The sequence below is a fragment of the Leptodactylus fuscus genome, chromosome 10 (assembly GCF_031893055.1).
Source record: "Leptodactylus fuscus isolate aLepFus1 chromosome 10, aLepFus1.hap2, whole genome shotgun sequence".
NCBI classification, from domain to species: Eukaryota; Metazoa; Chordata; class Amphibia; order Anura; family Leptodactylidae; genus Leptodactylus; species Leptodactylus fuscus.
The window spans coordinates 45844196-45865615 of record NC_134274.1 but is presented as its reverse complement, the minus strand read 5'-3'; the positions used below and the strand labels follow the sequence as shown (position 1 = coordinate 45865615).

The 21420-nt window shown below is 41.9% G+C and overlaps 1 protein-coding gene across 5 annotated transcripts in view; it reads right to left on the bottom strand.

Moving 5' to 3' along the window:
- CCSER2 (coiled-coil serine rich protein 2) overlaps nucleotides 1-15174 on the bottom strand; it is a 122186-nt gene extending 107012 nt beyond the window's left edge. For all 5 annotated transcript variants that reach the window (XM_075257725.1, XM_075257726.1, XM_075257728.1 and 2 more), the window contains exon 1: nucleotides 14945-15174. The gene's annotated coding sequence lies outside the window, so the exon portion shown is untranslated. The remainder of the gene's footprint in view (nucleotides 1-14944) is intronic.
- Nucleotides 15175-21420: the final 6246 nt, after the last annotated feature.

Genomic DNA, 21420 nt, shown 5'->3' with positions numbered 1-21420 from the left:
TTATTCCCTCTCTCCATTCAGGAGACATGCAGACTTGGCCAAGCTGAGTTTGCAAGGATCTGCGGGAAGGGATGTGGGCAGGGACAGAATATTCAGTAGGTGTCTTTCACACTAGCTAAATGAGTGTTTGGTGACAGCTAAAAATGTATCATAAGCAAGTTACCAGTGAAGAATATAGAACAGGAGGAATTGAACAGATTACTATATAAATTGTGGGAAAAGATTTAGCATAACATTGAAATTTCTGATCTTTCTATGCCGAGAAGTCTAGAAGGCAGTCCTATCAGTGATTGATAGCGGTCTCTGTATGTTCAATAATAAAGGGAGGGCTGCCAATCACAAGATATGACCGCCTCCTTGGGCTGTAAATTACTGATATGACCGCCTCCTTGCGCTGTCAATCACTGATAGGACCACCTCCTTGGGCTGTAAATTACTGATAGGACCGCCTCCTTGGGCTGTCAATCACTGATAGGACCGCCACCTTGGGCTGTCAATCACTGATAGGACCGCCTCCTTGGGCTGTCAGTCACTGATAGGACCGCCTCCTCGGGCTATCAATCACTGATAGGACCGCCTCCTTGACTTTTCAGCATGTAAAGAGCAGAAATTCCAATAGATACATGACAAGTTATACTGAATCTTTTCCAACAAAACTCTATATCAATCTTCTAATCTCCTTCTGATTCATAATCTGCTGCCTACAGATTAAGCAGCATTTCCATCACATTCCCTTTAAAGGGGTATTCCCTCCTCGCATACTCACCAGTCTTCACTCCTGTAAAATCTTCTTTCTTCCTGGTTTCTTACATCATTTGGTGGGTGGGGTTTCACATGCAACCTGCCGTTTAGTTCCGCCCCCAAATTCGTGTGTAGCTCTGCCCACCCATATTGGACTATGAAGTACAGGCAGCAGCAACTCCATTCTGTGTTACATACAGAGACTGCCTGTCTCTGCCATAATGAACACAATTGAATTAGCTAGCCTGATAACTGGGAGAACAGAAGAAATGAAAGCAGCTCCTCTCCCCTATCTGAGTGCAGGACCTAGGTCACGTGGTGTAGACACAGGAATAGCTAGATACACAGGCTCGCTCCCATGCACTTAGCCCCTCCTCCCTCCCCCCTGAGAGCAGCAGATACATCACTTGACTCATGAGCAGCTAAGTCAGGGCTGTGGCCACAAAGAATTGAATAAAGTAAGACAGTGGACAAACAAAGCAGTTTTGCTGAAGCAATGTATTGAGGAAAAGTCTTACATTCACATTAACTAGCAGTATAGATAGGATCCTTGTGATGGGACAACTCCTTTAATACTAAATACAGATTGGGAAGACGAAAAGGGTAAAAGATTATTAGGTAGTGACAAGAAGTCCTGCCGAGGTCGACTAGGAGTATTCTCCAGACAAAAAGTCACAGAAAGGTGATACAGGAGCCCGACAGATCTCAATCTTTAAGTGAAGACTTCTACAAGAACAATCCACATCCAAATATTTAACATGTCACTTGGGTTTCCAAATACAAACCCATTACAACTAATACAGAAAAAATACATAAATCATATAAAAGACAACATGTTCCTAGCGCTAATGTGTCTACAAGATTATATAATATGTTCACCTAACACAGCAAGGATCAGAGAAAACTATGAATCATCTTTATTACATAGGTGTGGCCAGACCAAGACAAAGCCGAGCACACGAAGGGCCGGAGGGTAATACTTAATGACGTCTTACCAAAATAAACACTAAACCCAATCAACTGTGGCGTCATTAATTGCTGGAAATTAACTGATATAATTAATACATGCTAACACATTGCAACAGAAAGCAGAGTCCAATAGACCGGGGAAGATTAGATTATGGGCCCAACCTCAACGTGGACTCAAGACTAACGTCATAGTAGTCAGCAATGTGATAGAGGCAAAAAAGCTAAGCCTATGAAGTCTGAAGTGTATCAGTGGTGTAGGATAAATAGCAGAGTGCGGAAATTCTTCTACGATGAAACTCAGAACATCTGTTTGCAAAATGTGCGTTGTAAGGCAGAGTGTGAGTCTCAGCCATCCCATTATAAAACAGCCTAACTACTAGGGTGAAACAAACATGGTAGATATATTGTATTGCTTAAGTCAATAAAAAGTGAGCTGCAGTAATATTACACCGCCACTCTGTTTCTAAATCCATAATCTATGCAGTACCATGTATGCAACAGTCCCAGACAGCTGATCAGTGCAAGGGCTCAGTACGGGCCCCTCACCAATACTGAAGGCCTATCCTGAGAATAAACCATTAAAGGGATCCTATCATTCAAACGCATTTTTTATGACTAACACGTCAAAATAGCCTTAAGAAAGGCTATTCTTCTCCGCGCCGCCGTTCGCCTGAAATCCCAGTTTTTGTCGGTATGCAAATTAGTTCTCTCGCAGCACTGGGGGCGTCCCTAATGCTGCGAGAGAACTCTCTCCAGCGCCGCCTCCATCTATGTCAGCAATGGCCTCTTCATCTCCTTATTCCAGAGCACGGTGGGTCAAAATTCAACGCATGCGCAAGTCGGCTCTGCCAGCGGGCCTCGATAGAGCCGACGTCACATGCGGGCGGCCATTTTTTTGTGGCCACTTACACGAGCAGGTGCAGTATGCTCCTGTAGTTCTATGGAGTTCTTACTGCGCCTGCTCGCATAAGCGGCCACAAAAAAAATAGCCGCCCGCATGTGAAGTCGGCTCTGCCGAAGCCCACTGGAAGAGCTGACTTGAGTGCTGGGGCCCGCCCCGAGTGCTGCAAGATAACTTGTTTGCATACCGACAAAAAACAGGATTTCGGGCAAACGGCAGCGCAGAAAAGACAATGAAAGGTAGGGGAAGAATGATAGGATCCCTTTAAAGAGAACAAAACAAACAAAAAAATACTTAAAAAATGCAGCAGAAAAAAAAATAAAAAATTCTGCATTTCTCAATGCTATGCCACTTTAAGTCTATAGGAAAAATACAGCAAAAATTAACAGTAACGTAGGTCAGCATTTTTTGGTAAGAATTTGGATGAACCCGACAAAGGTTCAAAGGACAAGCCAGATTAAAGCGAGAAGTAGTAAATTAATAAATGTACGAAAATGTCAACGCATCACTAAAGAAGCAATAAACTTGATAGTAAAACTCTGCATTACAGTACAATCACCCATATTATTTGTGATCCATATTGCCTTCGATTTTCCTACTTTCATTGAAAGAAAATACGGTATATCTCCAAACCTAAAAGTCAAATGTACGGCCTCACACCAATAAGTTCTGCTCTATGGTAAGAATATTAAAAAATACAATTAATGTGAAGTTCAGGCTCCAATAAACCTTGATGATTTGTCAGTAATATTCCCCTAAAAGAATCCATTAATACAGATTTGAAACCATGCGTTCATTTTCAGAATTTCCCAACAGTAGACAGGATTTTTTTTTTTTTTTTTTTTTTTTTTTTTTGCCAGAGCATCCATTATTTTTCACTAAATGGATTTTCTAGATAAAGTATTCCAACAAGAAGTGACAGAATCCTGCACTTAATGCTCCGCTATGGAAATAATTGCAAACCATTAACTGGAACAGCAAAGTCAAAACCACAGGCGACCGGAGTACAGGAAACCTGAGTGCAATGGAATTTAATCTCATCATAAACGAGAGTGAGACCACTCATATTATCACTTGATATATCACTCATTACATTCTATATATATATATATATATATATATATATATATATATATATATATATATATATATATATATTATATATATATATATATATATATATATAAAGGGATCACAGCATTTGGACAAGTGCTGGGGCATCTTCACTATTTATCATCCACATGGGTAGCCAGTGAGTACTTAAGGCCTAGTTCACACGGGGAAACCGTGTGTCATATTCCGTTGCAGCTGCCGCGATGGGATGCCGCTGCAGTGCAAGAATGCTAGTGGTCTACACAGACCTGTATTGTGAGGGGGCGGATTCCGCGCCAAAATCAGCCCCCTCTTGCCCCTTGTGAACGAGCCCTAAGGGTAAGTTCACACAGAGTTTTTTGGTCAATGGTTTTTTTGGTCATTGAAATCAATGGGAGCCGCTCAGGCTCAGAAGCAAGGTGCTTATTCTTCAGACCGAGTCGTCTCGCGATTCGGCCTGAAGACACTCCCTCCTCCAGACTAGGCCCATTCATTGGGCCCAATCCGGAGCGGAGTGCGTGGCTGGATGCCTGTACAGTGCACCGGCTTTCAGTCGGGGCTACCAGATTTTCGGATCTGAACCTGAGGTGGCCTCTGCCTCAGGTTCGGATCAAGCAAAACCATGTGTGAACTTACCCTAACAGGGTTGTTCAGAATAAGATTAAAAAAAAATAGTAAAAGCATAGAATGTGCTATAACAATATAAAACAATGCAAAAAAAAAATAAAAAATCAACTAGTACTCAACCAGTAAATCTCTCGCCACTCCAACAGTGCCAATTTAGCTGGCTTGTCCTGCACGTATGTGACCATAAGGACATGTCCATAACTTTCACTCTATCCTAAGCCATGTTGCCTTCCGCCATTTACTTGAAGGTGTGTAAATCATAAGAAACTCAGGGTAGACTCCATTGTACAGTTGTGGTCCCCTATCCCCCTGGTGCTTGGACTTGCTGGTCTGGTAGGGAACGACAATGTCACTCAGATGATCAGACACATCACCGATTCCTCAGCAGTGACTGCTGATCCATGTGAACTGTCCCCAGTAGGGGAGGGAAAGGAGACCAGGACGGTAGAACAGAGGGGAGTATGACGTATTTTTCGCTTCCCCTGAATTTCCTATGATTCCTGGAGAACTCCTTTAATTTTGGAAATCTTGGAAACCCCTTTAAATTAGGATAGGAAACGAGACAAAACATTTACATTCCGGTAAAGAAACTTGGAGAGAAAAAAAAAAAAAATTGAGCAAGGAAAGAGTTAAATACGTAATAGCTTCTATTGTAACATTAGGATTGTATCAGTCAACATGAACATCAGTAAGAGAGCGAAGCCCTTCCTAATGTAACTGAGTAATAAACTACAGTAACAGTAATAAAAACCTAGCTCACGAAATCCGAGAAAGCTGAACAAGCGAGTGATGGACACAGACTATTAGCAGGAAGCACTGGCGCTCATTAATATTTCAAGCTAAATTCACGTATTTATAACTGAATGTACTAAAATGTAATCTCTATACTGTACGGCTTCAGCACACATGCCCCTAGCAGCACCAACTCAGACTTTTATGGCTCATTCACACTGGGCAAGAGGGGGCGGATATTGGCGCTGAATCCACGTCAGAATCCACCCCCTTACATTGGAGGTCTATGTAGACCGCTAAGCTTACATGCTGCCGCTCACGGAAAAAAGAAGCGATCAGCCCTTTCTTCAGGCGGATTCTGTGGCTGATTCATCCCCAGCGTCCGCCTCGCAGCAGCACCCTCCAGACTAGGCCCATTCATTTGGGCCTACTCCGGAGCGGGAAGCCACGACAGTCGTGGCAGGCGCATTTTGGCCCTATTGTGACGCGGCTTCCCGCATCACAATCAGGACCAAAATCCGCCAATCCGATCCCCGCGAGAACTAGCCCTTAGCAAATGCTGTGATCGCAAATGTATTTACTACCTGTTGCTTATAGTATAAAGCACCAACATATTCCATAGCAATGTACTGCACAGAGACTGCAGTCACTCCTATCGGTCCCTGTTCACAATCTAACCTTCCTATCATTAAGAAGCATGCCCACAAAAATGTTTTGTTTTTTTTTCAGTCTCAGGTGGAGAGCAAGCGAGTTACTCTATTAATTTTCATGAGATTAAGGACCATGGCTGAGATCAGTGTTGCCATTTGTCTTACTCCCGGATAGCACACTGACCCATTCATTTCTATGGTCCCATACACATGATCGTGAATTACACGGTCACAGGTGCGGTCCGAGCCACAAAATATAGAACAGGTCCTATTTGTGTTCTACTTTGCGGCCCTGCTTCTGTGGCTCCTATTCATTTAATGACAGCAAGGCTGGTGCACGAGCGGCACACAGGTGACATCCGCGTGTCCCTCGTGCCTTAAATTCAGAACCTTACCTGTTGGTCATGTGACACAGATGAGGGCCAGAAATGGGTAACTCACAAATACAGCGATCAGTAATAAGACTATTGCCAATACAAGTTCCATAATATGCCTTGCATATGAGCTTACAGTCATTTTCCTGGCTACTAGAGTGTACAGAGCTGTACTAGTTCTGGTACATATGACCCTTCTATAGATCTGAGACTGATGTGGTCTGACACCTGGCACCCTCAATGATCAGCAGTTCACTCCATACAATAGGCAGAGGTCCAGCCATATTATTGTAACTCAGCTCCCAATGAAGTGAATGGGAGCTGAACTCCAAAGGCCACAGCAAGGCTGCATCATATATAGCGCCCTCTGCTTTGAGCTCTGTACACTGCATATACCAACTAACTAGTGAGGGTGGCAGGTGGCAGATCCCCCAAATCTCATATTAAATACCTATCAAAGAGCTGCCTCAAGTTAAAACACCAATCTGCCAGCAAAGTAAATTTATCACAATATGCGATATCACCGCTTCGCACTAGGATTTCTGATGATTCTACTTTTTAACAGAATCGTCTATTTAGATTTTTCCCCGACATTCACCATAACTATTAATACTTCAAAATATGCCGCCTGCTTAGGAGATCAACGGGCGCCTTAGCAGCAGGGTCTCAACTGTATAATACAGCAGCAATATAAGTATTTCCACCGCGTGCACTTTTTTCTTGTCTGAACAGTCCCCTCACAGAAAGATTCTGGTAGTTTGGTCCCTATGGCAGCTGGGAGCCTTCTGCCTTAGTAATATAACTACAGGGCCCTACCAGGCTTCAAGAGTTATACAAGGATTTTACCATAGACTGCAATCTATAATCTAATGATCACTGATTGAAGCTAAAAAAAAAAAAAAAAGTTTTTAAAAATGTATTAAAAATTCTATATATAATATATTAATATAATATAAAATTAAATATCACATTAGGCATCCCGTGTCAGAAAAATTAAACACTGATATCAAAATAAACTGACCATAGGAACAGGAAAAAAAAATATTGAAAGGGTCAAATCGCAATTTACTTTAAAATAAAATTTAAAAAAAATTAAAAAAAAAAAAGACTGTGGGAGTAAGAGGTTACAATGGCAACCTATACGATCCACATTACTACATGGCACCATTTACACCCTGCCACGCGTCCCCCATTTATCCGGTGATGTGTTCCATGCAGGCTCTTGCCATCAGCTATGATTGACAGTTACTTCACTGTGGTCAGTAGTTGGGTGGTGAGACAAGGAGGCTGCATCCAATGGATCCGATTACTCCCGATGCCAGCTCACTCAACTTTATGCTTTTTTAGGTTTTTGGGGGTTTTTTTTTGTTAGCTTTCTTTTTAAACGAAAACAAGAACATTGAGATCAACATTGAAAATCAAACAAACTTCGTAGCAAAATGATCCAGCCCTAGTAACATGTATTAAATGATGGGTATCCGTATCAGCATACATAGACAACCAAACCAACCAAATACAAAACTACAGTCCCATGAACAATAAACTCCTACCACCCAGGAGAATAAGCCCTGTACTTTATGACCCTGCATCCTATGTACTAGAGTCGGAAATATTCTGAGAATCCAGACTCCTACATTGTCCACATTCTATACATGCTTCTGTTTCTACAACTATATACTATGTTACAACTCATATTGTAGCACTAAGAAAGTTTAGCTAGACCATACGCACAACTGTGCGCACGCTGGAAAATGTAGGTAAATTACGTCTTCACTACAAAGTAAGTAAAATAAGCCATATACGTTACGGTTACCTTGCAATATACAGAGTTGTTAAAGGGAAGACCTTCATCTTCCTTCTAGCCTTCAGCATCTAGACTGTATTTTGTTCATGAAAAATGTATTCCCTCCCAGTAAAACGTGAGCCAGAAAAGAGCAGAGTCATCTTCCTGCTAATAAATAGTTAATGCAGAGCACAGGTTGAAGGCGACTCCTTGGTGAGCTTATGTTTTGCAATGACACATCCTCAGGCCTATGAGGCTTCTGCAGATGCTGCAGCATCATGCACGTCAGAATCATCAAAAGGATGCCAAGCCCTGTATGTCCCAGCCCTCTTGTAACAGGGCAGGATAGACTCATTGGGTTATATTACTGGCTGTACAGTCACGCCACAATAGCCTGGAATCATTAGGAAATCACGAGATCTGGAATCATTTTAATCATCAGTATCTAACCGGTCTGCTGCGGTGACAGCATAAACACATGCATACCGGGTGCTGTAAAAACTGAGAGCGTGGAAAAGCAAAAATGTAGGGGAGGGAGGGGGAAAAAAAAAAAGTAAAAATTCCTACCTCCTATAGTCAAGAAGAACTATAGGCCACAAGATGTAGCATTTCATCTCCCCATATAATATATATATTAGGGTGTGGGCCAAGAAGTTGCAAGTCACACCAAAGCTAAGTTTGTGTTACTGATGAAAAGATTCCCAAATTCACTCTGAACATGCCCCTAGGGTTACATTAGTCCTGTGAAGGTCAAAGCATATGACTTTGGCCTCCATCTAGACAATATATATATATTAATATAGCACAAGAAAAGCTGCATGGTATAGAGTAGCAGACATGTACATCCTACTAATATTATAAATCCTCCTACTAATAATAATAATAAATGTGAAAGTTTGTATGTTTGTTCCTCAATGACGCAAAAACGGCTGAAAGGATGTTATGAATTTATGTTCACATACTATATTAAACTGCTCTCTCAGCCAGGTCTGTTATCTCTATGTGTAAACACTCAGCTAACCCTCAGAGGATTGTGTACCTGCATTTGCATATTATCTGCTCCAGGCAACATGCTGATACACTGGATGAGATAAACTGCTGTAGGAGCAGTGTAATATAGTATGTGAACATAAATTCATAACAGTCGTGAAGCCATGTCATTTACCGGGATAAAAAGTAGCCTATGTTTTCATCGCCAAATTTTTATGTGCCAAATTTCATTCAAATCCTTTCAGCCATTTTTGCGTGTTTGAGGAACAAACATATAAACTTTCACATTTATATAATATTAGTAAAAGTAGGAGGATAGTAATTCTGTAAGTAACAAAAGAAACTGTGTACATATAGTGTCAGGAGGGACTATACCCATCAAAGCATGACAAGAACGTTGCATTTGCAATCATGGGAAAATACTTGTCTGTATAAAGACCTACCAGTTACAAGAGTAGTGCATCCCCCCAGACTGATCACTAGTCTCTCAATACATTACACTCCAGTCACTGTACTTCCTGGTACCCCTTGGCATTACTACTGAGCTAAACCCACCATTCTTTTTTTTTTTTTTTTTTTTTTTTTTTTTTAATTTACGTTTGCTAAAGCTTATTTCTACTAATCCTACATACTTGCCATATTTCGTGATTGGTGGGCTCTACCTGAGACCCCTGCAAGTAAAATGTACACTAAAAGCAGGGAATATTTCAGAGCTTTATTCTTCTTTACAGAACATTTTAAGACTAGAAGAACGATATCTAGTATCATCTAAGGTAGCACACTAAAAGAACAAGCAAGGCACCAGCCATTATCTAGTACAAATAGCACAGTCTACACACACCTACCTAAAGATAGATGCAAAAATACATAAGACAACAAACCACAAGGTCAAAAAGATTTACTGCACACCTGAACAACAAAGGGGGTTTCCCATGACCATAACCAGGTTTTTGCAAATATAATTAAAAAGTTTACAGAGTTTTAAAGATTTTCTCTAATCATCTTAGCGGAAACAGTTTTTTGTCTACGACCATGAATGCAGAAACATTTGATATTCTGAGACCCAGACATAATGTCCTTATTGTAGCAGGTTATGTTCCCATACACGTAGTGTCCCGGCCTGATCGCCTGTCCACTGTAAAGAAAACGTAGCTGGGATTATGACAGCTACAAAAAAATTGCACCAAAGATTATAAACGTAACAAGAAAATTGAACTTTTCAATATTAAAAAGCTATAAATAGACTATATGGGGTTCGAAACATATACTGGAGAGAAACGTGGGGGGGGGGGTCCCCAAACGGAATACCAAACGCAGATGAGAACCAGGCCTTAGCAAACCAGAAACAGACATTACAGGAAAGCTGCTCATCAGTTCCCTAAGGTTTGGGTCACATGTAACAATCCGTTCCATTCCTGTGATAGGGCTTATTGTAGCAGTAAGCACAGGGATTTCTCACTACAACCAATGTTTCCAACCACTTCTGTATTTAGGAAGACAATGTTTGTTATGAATATGTATCTTTATTTTGCAGAATGTATTCATGTTTTGTATCTACTTTATATATTGATACATTACACATCATGTTCCACAATACTAAACGCTGGAATTTTCCTGTACGTTTTTCTCTTGCTTTATGGCAATTTTACAGAAAAATCCAAGCCAAAGTTTCGGTTCACATTTCTACAAACAGACTTATAATATATTGAATATAATATTATTTATGGTATTGTATATTAGCCTTTATAATAAGCTCCAAGAATCAAGCAGAATTTCTTTCAAAGATGAAGCAGGTGCAGAAAGAGGTTCTGCAGTAACTGGGATTGTGCAAGGTTTAGGTGTAATAAATAATACAGCATTATGCGGCCAGGATTACATCTGCGCATGGGTTTGCATTTGGGAGGTCCACTTGGGGACTGCCCGAACAGAAACCTGATTCACATAAAAAGCAGTTACCTTGGGAAACCAGCGGACCCATAGACTAAAATGGGATCCGTGCGGTTTCTACTCCGTTTCCACAAGAAAAATGCAAAGAGAAAAGTTCTGTAAGCAGCATTTCAGGTGGAGAGGGGAACGGAGTGGAATGCATTGAATATTTAATGCGTTTAACCCTTTGGTGTTCGGCAGATTACACATATTCCTATGCCAGCGAGGTATTCGATCGAATACTACTCGCTCAACACCATGATCTTTTCTGCCAGAGGGAAGAGGCGGAGCCACTCAGGCGCTGGTCCCGATCAGGTGACCCAATTAGAACCAAGGAGAAATAAGTATTGCTATCCTCAATGGATAATCAATCAATAACGCGCTTGGCTAATCCACATTAAAGGGGTTGTCCAATTTCAGACTAACATTGAGAGACAAATGTTACTGTTTGTATAATGACAAATAATACAATTTTCCAGTATACATTCTGTAACAATTCATCAATCTTTTTCTTTGCAAAACCTCTTTATGAAGAAGTACATTGATGTCACTCTTGTTTATAGTATCTAAGGAGTGTGAAATAACAAAGATGCCTCAGTAACGCTCCATCAGCTCTGCGTTGTCTTCAGACGTGACATATGCCAATACAGATATCAATGATCTAATACAGAGACAACTCCTTTAAGGGTTCCTAGTTTGGGTGCAGACTGGATGGCTACTTTTGCCATATGATATGTGGCGGAAGAATTTTTCCACCCTCCTCAAATATCAGTATACAAGTATACGTTGTCAGTATACAAGTTGAAAAAGGCACATGTCAATCAGAACATGGAAGGATGGACGGATGGATGGGTGTTTTGAAAGCAGACTGTGCTTACAGTGCAACAGCGACTGTTCTGCTGACAGATTCCCTTTAGGCTAAGGCCCCACGTAGCATCCCGCAACAAAAAGCAATGTGGGAAAACGCATTAGAAGGGCATCGCTTTTTACAAAAAAACTATATAAATTTCCTCTGCGGACTTTCTGCTTCAATTATACCTGTAGGGAAACCACCAGCGTTTCCATAGGTATAAATGACATGCTGCGATTTCCTAAACCGCAACAGTTTTGGAAATCGCAGCATGTCCGCAGCACGTATTTTTCAACACTTTGGGAATGGGATTTGACATAATCCCATCCACTATAAAGTGAACGTAAAACACTGTGGCTTTTTTTCCATGTTTTCGCCATATGAGGTCCTGGCCTTAAAGGGATTCTATCATTAAAAGTGTATTTTTTCTGCCTACCACCTCGGCACCTGAAGGCGGCACTGGAGATTTCCGTCGCAGCATTGGGGACGCCCTCAGTGCTGTTTGAGCGCTGGGGACCGCCCCCAGTGCTGCGAGAGAACTCATTTGCATACCGATGAAAACCAGGATTTCTACTGAACGGCGGCGCAGAGAAGACATCTAAGGGTGCATTCACACTGAGTAAACGCTAGCTTATTTTGTAAAGTAAAATTACACTTGTAAATTTTGCTATCCCATTGACTTCAATGACATTTTACAGGCGTATTTTTACAGGCGTATTTTTTACAGGCGTATTTTTACACTTGTAAAAAAATATCATTGAAGTCAATGGGATAGCAAAATTTACAAGTGTAATTTTACTCTACAAAATAAGCTAGCGTTTACTCAGTGTGAATGCACCCTAAAGGTAGGAGAAGAACATCCTTTCTTAAGGCTATTCCCATGTGGTAGACAGAAAAAATACAATTTTAATGATAGAATCCCTTTAAAGGAGTTACCCCATTCATTGCTTATGCCGTGTGCAAATTTGGCGGAGCATATGGATAGCATAGAAAGGGTTCAGTTCACATCTGCATTTGTTCCGGACAGACTCATTCCATTCATGCGTTACACTCACAATGAATCAAATCCCTGCTTCGTAACGTTAAACTTTTTCCTCATGACATGCATCAGTCAATCCATATGCATATGGGTTCTTTCCTAATATTACTTTTCACCTAGGTATATCTGTATGCACTAAAACGTGGACATGCATGAACACTTTGACACAGACTCCAATACAATGGCTGAAATCTGAGGCAGGGAGCGGATACAATGCACAAGGCATGTCAGCCAAAGTGTGCACATGTGGATAGTAACATTAAGTGAAGATGATTTGTGGCCTTACTGCCCATCTGTTTTCTCTTTAGTTCACAGGACTCATTACCCACCCATATAAGTATCTATAGACTTTCCTATATGGAAGTATTTGCTATCTAACTCCATCCATATGAAGTTCTGATATAAGAATGGGAGATCTGCTTTGGAAACTTCTTTACTTCTTCTAGTGTAAGCAAAATAAAGTGGATAAAATGATCATTTAACCCTAAACACCCTCCTCCCGCCTAACTTCTAAGTAACTTACTTCATCAAAAAATGATTTTCTGGTGATGTTACTACAGACTTGGCACACATACCTATTTGTCTACATACTCATGAGAAAAAATTGAAACCTCCCAGTAACTTGCCCAAAGGGATAACTAATTAAGACTGTCGGAGCTGGATGCAAACTGCTCCGTACACTGTGTATTGGCTGTGACTTGCTATTGTTAGCTGGACTCCCATTCAAGGAGAGGTCACCAATATCAAGTCTTGGAGATCCCTTTGAACAGATTGCATTTACCAGCATCCATTTACATTGTTAGGCCCTATGCACACAAATAAGTGTGCTGTCCAAGGGAGGGCTGATTTTGAGATAACACTTAAAGTGACATGCCAGTGGCTTCTGTAACACACTCCCCACCATGGGGGCTTTCAAGTCATTCTATTTCAATGACACAGAACAGGATAGGATCTGGTCTGTATTCCTTGGAATGGAAAGGAGCTTCAGATGCCTTCAGCTTCAGTTATGTGCGTTAGGCTTAATAAAATTGCCACTTCTGCAGCAATGATGTCATGTATATAGTATATATATATATATATATATATATATATATATATATATATATATATATATATATATAGTATGTATATAGTTCATGCTACTGCTGCCGCTGGTCTCAATGGGAGAAAGAGGCAACATGCCCTTTCTCCCTGCGGATTCTGCTGTTGAGACAGACTCACTCTCGATCAGGAGCGGGGTGCTGGTGCACTGCATCGGCATCCCGTCGCACCTAGCCGTGCGGAGAAGGTTTCTGCCGTGTGAACAATACCCTAACTGCAGAACTTCTGAACTTAACTCACTATAGGCACAGAAATGCTCCTGCAACACACTTGTCTGTAACTGCCCTCTCACTGGGTCTACCAATGAGTTCCTTGTGTCTATAGGAACCTATAACTACAGCTCATTTATGGCTTCCCCACTCCTGAACAGTTGTACAGTGACTGCTATTAGTTAGCAAGGACAAAGTGTGGAGGACAGCACCTGTCAGTAACAACAAGTGGGCCGGGCTCTTCATCTGGGTGCCACATGTCCATATGTGATAGTCAGGGGGCCATAGCAAATGGTCCCTGTTGAGCTTTTAACCCATTAGTTCTCGCAGGTAATGGAGTGGTAATATACGTTGAAACCAGGCCGTGTCGTCACAGTGGCGGCATCATATTAATCAACACATAGAACAGCTGGGTAATGTGCTGATAAACAATATGTGTCATTGCAGTGACATGTCATTGATGACATCACATCCGTTCACTCATATGACCAGGATGTGACATCACAGTGAAATATCATTGTTGACATCATATTGATTCATTCATATGACAATGTGATGTGTGCTGATCACATGTATCGTTGATGACATCACATGTTGTATTGTTGATGACATCACATGTTGTATTGTTGATGACATCACATCATTAATGACATCACATGTATCACTGATGACATCACCACATGATTTTACAAACAGAGTAACTAATAACTGGCCCAGATCATCGCTCCATATCCATTATACACAAGACAAACAGACGATCAGCCCGATCAGTCATCCATATGTAATGATCATGGCTGAAGCCAATCTCTGCAGATCACTCCGAGGTTTCCCTGATGATGGTGAATCGGCTGGGACTGATACTCGTCACGGCAGCAGTGGTGAAGGTGAGGTGCAGGCTACACACCATCATCATCATCATTACCATTGGCCCCGCCCCTACAGCTGACGCATACCACCTACCTAAGGGCTGGCGGTGCCCGTTAGCCTCTTCCTGTGTCAGATTCACATCCCTCCGTCCACGGTAGACACTAGAGAAGGCAGAGCGGCTGATGGACGACCATCCCCGGCCGCGGCCGCCTCTTGCTATCCCGAGGTGTCCCAGTGACTCTGCCCTGTCAGGACACCGGGCACTGGCCAATGTTCGCCCTGGTGCTCGGGCACGTGTGTGACGTTGAGTTCTCAGAACGCGCATGCGCGTTTCGGGGCAGCCTGTGTTCTGGAAGCGCAGGCACGTTGTCGGTTGCGTCACTGTGTGTGCGGCGGCGCTGGCGGGAGGGGGAAGTGCTTCATTCATGGCCGCTGTCTCATTGACTCATCCCGGGGCTATGTCTGCATTTCAAAGCATTCTTTCATTATTGGTGTCAGTGGAGTAGGGGCGTGCACTGATTTCATGGCAGACTGCCCCTGTCCCCAGTATACCCTGCCAGTTACATATAGCATGCACTACATTGGGGCACTGCCAGTGTTATGGCTGCAGTGTTATAATATAGGACTTTGTCTCAGCTTGTACCAGATGGATCTAGTAAGAAGAAAGAGTCTGTTATTAAAGGGGTTTTCCTTTAAGAATGTCCTAAATGCCAAACACTGACATCCAAGATCCCTGGCATGAAACTGGCTATTAGTAGTATGCCACAGTCTAAAAACATAGATATCAATTTATGGTATGATTGTCCACTCCTGACCAATCATCAGCAACTTGATTCCCTGATCAGCAAAATCACGGACGCAAAATAACGCGGCGTATACAATCCAGGCTTCCATTGAAATCAATGGGAGCTTTTACGGCGTACACATCACGCGGCACGTTACTCCGTGTGAATGCACCCTTAGGCAAAGATGCCACATAGTGGGCTGCAGCATAAAAAAAAAAGGAAAATACATTTTTTCTCGCAGCGCTTTTCACAGAAAATCCTCAGAGGTTTCTGCTGCAAACTTTCTGCTTCCATTATACTTATAAGGAAACTTACAGCGTTTCCCTAGGTATCATTGACATTCAATTTTCAAAACCACGACAGTTTTGGAAATCGCAGCATATTCGCTTCATGTGTTTTTTTCCACTGCATTTACACCACATGTGACCCCGCCCTTAAAGGGGGTTTCCCATCTCAGTGTCTCAGCACTCTGCCTGCAGTGTCTGCTTCTCACTTCCTGTATTTGTCTCCCCCCTTCTCCCTCTGGCTGAACGGGAGACAGAACACTTATACAGATCAGATAATATGCAGATGCTTGTACAGAATGGACTCAGTGCTATCTGTGTGTTTACATAGATAACACCGGGCTTTATCAGTAAACTGCAATTAGCTGAACGATTGTCCTGTCAGCAAGAGCAGTGAGTAAGTGACGTCACTTGTCCTATAGGTCTGTGGTTATAGCAACGCTGTGTAAACAATGGGAAAAATAAGGTCACATAGCAGGAGAACAAAGCAGAATTTCTAAAGCAATATATTTAGGAAAATGCTTCAATTTATATAAGCTACCAGTATAGATAGGATCCTTGAGATGAGACAATCCCTTTAAACGTTTTTTTTTCCATAAAAACTATATTTAACTTTTTAGAAGAGTTAAAAGTTAAACATTATTTTAAATATAAGTAATTAAAAAGCTTGCAAAGATTTTTTTTCGACCAGCCTTTTTAACGGAAGAACATTCTGTGGTCTGGCACTTGTCAGTAACCCTTCCCTTACTGTGGCTGAGTTATCTTCTTATGTATGTAGGGTCCCTGCCTGACAACCTGGCCACTGGAATGGATGCAGCAGGGAAACTGCAGTTACTTTGGGTTGTTTTTACCGCAGAAATTTTTTTAGTGAAAAACACTGATAATCCCAATACAGAGATGCGGTGTCAGGAGTAAAAGCAGATCAGAAACTTAGGGGAATGCCTAAGAAGAAGGCCCAAAATGTCATACTCATACACAGTAGTGACAAGATCAAGATGGAATAGGCCACACATAGTAGTCAAAAAGTCCAGAGTTTCCACAGTTTGCTTCGGAGACCTGTACCATAGGAACAAATCAATCTTATTAATCTCTGCCATGTTGCCAAGGAGTGTTATTAGAATTTTGTCATTCAAGTTTCTGGAAAAAATTGCAGTAAAGGGGAACATTTACACCACTTACTAGGGTAATATGCTAATGAGGGATCATATGTAACTGGAGTTTTCTTGGAAGCACATGGAGCTTCCTAACTAGTTTGGTTCAATATACATTCTTCTTTGCTATGTAAATAGGGCGGATAGTACTAATATTCCTAAAATAATAATATAGTACCTTCCTCCTGGCGCCTGTACCTTTAAAGAATTTAAAAAAAAAAAAATAGAAAAGTGTGGTATTTTCCATTCACTGTTGCTTATTCTTATCTTGTTTAGATTTCTATACAATTTGTTACTTTACGGAGCCCAAATATTTTTGCTATATTATCTTCCCTGACTGCTTATTTTCCTTCAGACTAGAATTACACATAACATATATACTGCCCTCTCAGATAGCATGGTGATGAATTTCCTTTTCATGGGTTTCCTGTAGTCTCTTGCCTCTGATTGTGGTTCTAGGTAATCTCGCCAAATCCCTGACACTCCTCTACGTCTCTACCGCTGCATCCTTCCTTGAAGTCCAACAATCGGCAGAGGAAGACAAAACCAGGATAAGCAAGCAATGTAGAAAGTTTCATACTTGCTGTGTCTGAGGCTCCCCTCTACATGCCATATATATAGTGTGAAGTGGAGAGGGGTATAGTGTGGGAGAACCGCTATTTTTCCCCAAGACTGTTGCAGTATTCACAGGTGTTTAGCTTGTAGGTCCCGGACTGGAGTAAAAGTTCGGGCCAGTCCTGCAGGGCCATCCACTCCGGGCTTGGGAAACCGACCAGCAGGGCTTTGTAAGTAGCACAGGTGTGCTGATTAGGGAGAGAGTGGAGAGAGACTGAAACACACACACTCAACCAGTCTGGGAAAGCTCTGCCAAAAAGGACGCTGTTAAAGGGCTGGGTACGTGTACCCCTTCTTTACTTGTGAACCCTGTTTGTTAGGAGGTCAGCAGTAGGTTGACCCCCTGGTTAGTGAGGGAATAGCTCATTTAGTAAGCTGCCGGAGAGCCGTAGGTCTTTATTTTCATTTGTTTGTTTTGACATGCTGAGCAGCACTACCTGTACCTTTAAGCTTGTCTACTGCAATGAAGACTGCTTTTGGGAAAGAACCCAGAGCCTCTGAATCCCCCGTACATCACAATATATACAGTATATATATATATACACATTATAGTTGCTGGGTATGCTCTTGATTTTGACTTCTTGTAGGTTGGCTCTGTTTGGCTTTTGGCCATGTGTTGTGGTAAAGTATCTGTTTCTGGTGGTGAGACAATGCTTTCGGGATTGATGATAAAATATAGCAGTTAAGTCTTTATTTTCTGCTCAGAAAAGCCCAACCAACTATTAATCCTGCACTGTTTGTGTATTACCTTTCCCACCAGAGCTAGCCACATCCTTCTGTCCCTTTAAAGGGATTCTTCCACTAAATAGAGAGAGACAGGGGAGGATGCAACTGGCTTCGCTGGAGAGAATTCTCGGACAGCAGTGGGGACGCCCACATTGCCGTTTGAGCGCTGGGGCCTGCCCCCATTGCTGCGAGAGAACTCATTAGCATACAGGTAAAAACCAGGATTTCTAAGGAAGAGCGCTGCGGTGACCATGTCTAAAGGAAAGAGACGAATAGCCTTTCTAAAGGCTATTCTGACATCTAAAGCAGAAAAATAGCTATTTAGTGGTAGAATCCCTTTAAGAGTGAGTGTGCTCACTTGCAGTCTTCTTTTTGCCAATACCTGTCTCCCTGTGTTTCCTCATCTTCCACTGTGTATGTATTTCTGTCTAAGCCTTGTATATAGATGGTTACACTATAGTCCTGGACTTAGACCTGTATTCCATCCTATTAATTTGAGATATATATCTTGTTCTAATTCCAAGTTATATATCTCGTCCTGAGGCCTGGAGTAGAGCCTATTTCTTAAACCATGTATCCCTTATTGAGTGTCTGTATCCTCGGTTCCACTCGGTTCCACTGTTCCTGATATAGACTTGACTCATTGTTAGTTCATGGCTCCTTCCTGTCCTGCTGACCTAGCTTCTGTAACCTGTTTGCCCTGACCTATTACTGAATCAGTGCTTCTCTTACCAGTCCTACATTTGTGCATTCTCTGTGCAAGTATGCTGTCTACTCTGATTATGGTATGTATTCACATTTGGCTGATTATTTGGTACACTGCAGCTGACCTGCATGGTCAGCTGTTACCAACATCAGGGTCACTTCAACAGGTCGCCAGCTAGATGGTTTTCATTCAATTATGTGTTGAACCATAAATAAGAGGGGTGGAGAATAAGCAACACCTTCTAACTTGGATACAAGATGAAATATGTTTGGAAATGGAGGCATAAAGGTGTGTATGGTATGCTGTGGCATATTTGCCCAAAGATATTGCTGCTAGACCTGTAGATCTTGCAAACTCATAGGTTTCCAACACATGCAATCTGGATAAATTTAGTGATAAATCTGGTGATCATGTAGGACAAGGAAGGGTCGCAATCTGGAAAAGATGTTTCTGGGAAATCATTGCTGTTTGTGTTCGAGCATTATCTTACTTAAAAGGGCTGTCACATCTCAAGGATCCTATCTATACCCGTAGCTTATGTAAATTGAAACTTTTCCTAAATATATTGCTTTAGAAATTCTGCTCTGTTTGCCTGCTATATGAATTTATTCCCTCAATTTTTTACACTGCGTTGCTAGAACCACGGACCTATAGGACAAGTGATGTCACTCAATCACTGCTCTTGCCAGCAGGCAATCCGTTCAGATAATTGCAGTTTGCTGATAAAGTCGAGTCTGTTATCTCTCGAAGTAAACACACAGATTGTAACACTGTATTTGTTCTGAACAAGAATCTGCATGATATCTGACCTGCACAAGTGTTGTGTGTCCCGTTCAGCAGGAGGGAGAGAAATACAGGAAGTGAGAAGCAGACAATACATACAACCTGGCTGAAAGACTGACATGGGAGAATCCCTTTAAAAATGATAGTTGGAAGTCCATCTATGAAGAGAAACATGTAGCCATAGGATGTCCTGCACATATCACTGAGCTGTTATCAGAGTCCATCATATCACTTCTAGGGGTGACTAACTGTTGTGTGTGGCTCCTGCAGATTATCACTCCAGCAGTTGGAGTAGTGTTTCACCCCACAGCAAAGGCAGGAATGAAGCAGTTACCACAAGGCCACCGTGCTTGAAAATAAGTCATCAAATTCCAAGCAGTTTGGATCCGTTGCTGAAAATGATACAGTTCCAGTACTTAGCAGTCCAGATTTGTCATTTACAACACCACTGCAAACAAAGATGAAGGTGAAGGACACAAAATAGATGTGGGGACATCAAATTTACCCCTACTGAGCACCTAGAAATTCCAGGCAGAGACAAGGAAGTAGAGATGAGTGAGTAGTATTCCATCGAGTTGGTATTCAATCGAATACTATGGTATTCGAAATACTTGTACTCGATCGAATACTACTCGCTATTCGCAGTAAAGATTCAATTCAGAACCAGCGTTGATTTGCCGAATGCTATGTATAGCATTCGGCAAATCAACGCTGGTTCTGCAGCAGGCTCGTCCTTGCTAGTCAGGAGAGCTGGCAGCTTGGTGTTATGAGGGAGCTTACTTTTTCTCATAGGAATGCATTGACCAGCGTTGAATTGGCCACTGTACAGCATTCGGCTAATTAACACTGGTTCTGCCGGAGGCTCGTCTGTGAGGAGGCGGAGTCTAAGATCGGACCACAGCAGTCTCCATTGTGGTCCGATCTTAGGGAGCCTTCACATGGAGTAAACGTGTGTGTATTTTTGCAAAATACACGTGTAAAAATAAGACTCCCATTGACTTCAATGACATTTTACAGGCGTATTTTTACACGTGAAAAATATCATTGAAGTCAATGGGAGTCTTATTTTTACACGTGTATTTTGCAAAAATACACACGCGTTTACTCCGTGTGAAGGCTCCCTTAGACTCTGCCTCCTCTTAGACAAGCCTCCAGCAGACAAGGGAGACAGTGTATATGTCAGCCATAGGGAGAAAGGGACTTAGCTCTTGAAAGCATAGCTATTTAGTACAACGAGGGCAAGGGTGGCACCGTTGCCTCATGCTCATTGGCATTGGAGCATAATCTCTCAGTAGAAGTGTCAGTCAGGAAGCACAAAATAACTATATTCACATGGACCCCAGCTATGTGACTTTACTAGGGACTGCTCTGGTGACAGACTCCCTTTATTATAAAATGGGTTGCCTCATTATAACAACCCTTGTCTGTATGCCCTTTTGAGAAATATGGATGACATGGGGAGCATGGAGGTGTTGTGTGTATCCCTATGGCTGACATATATACGGACTTCCTTGTCTGC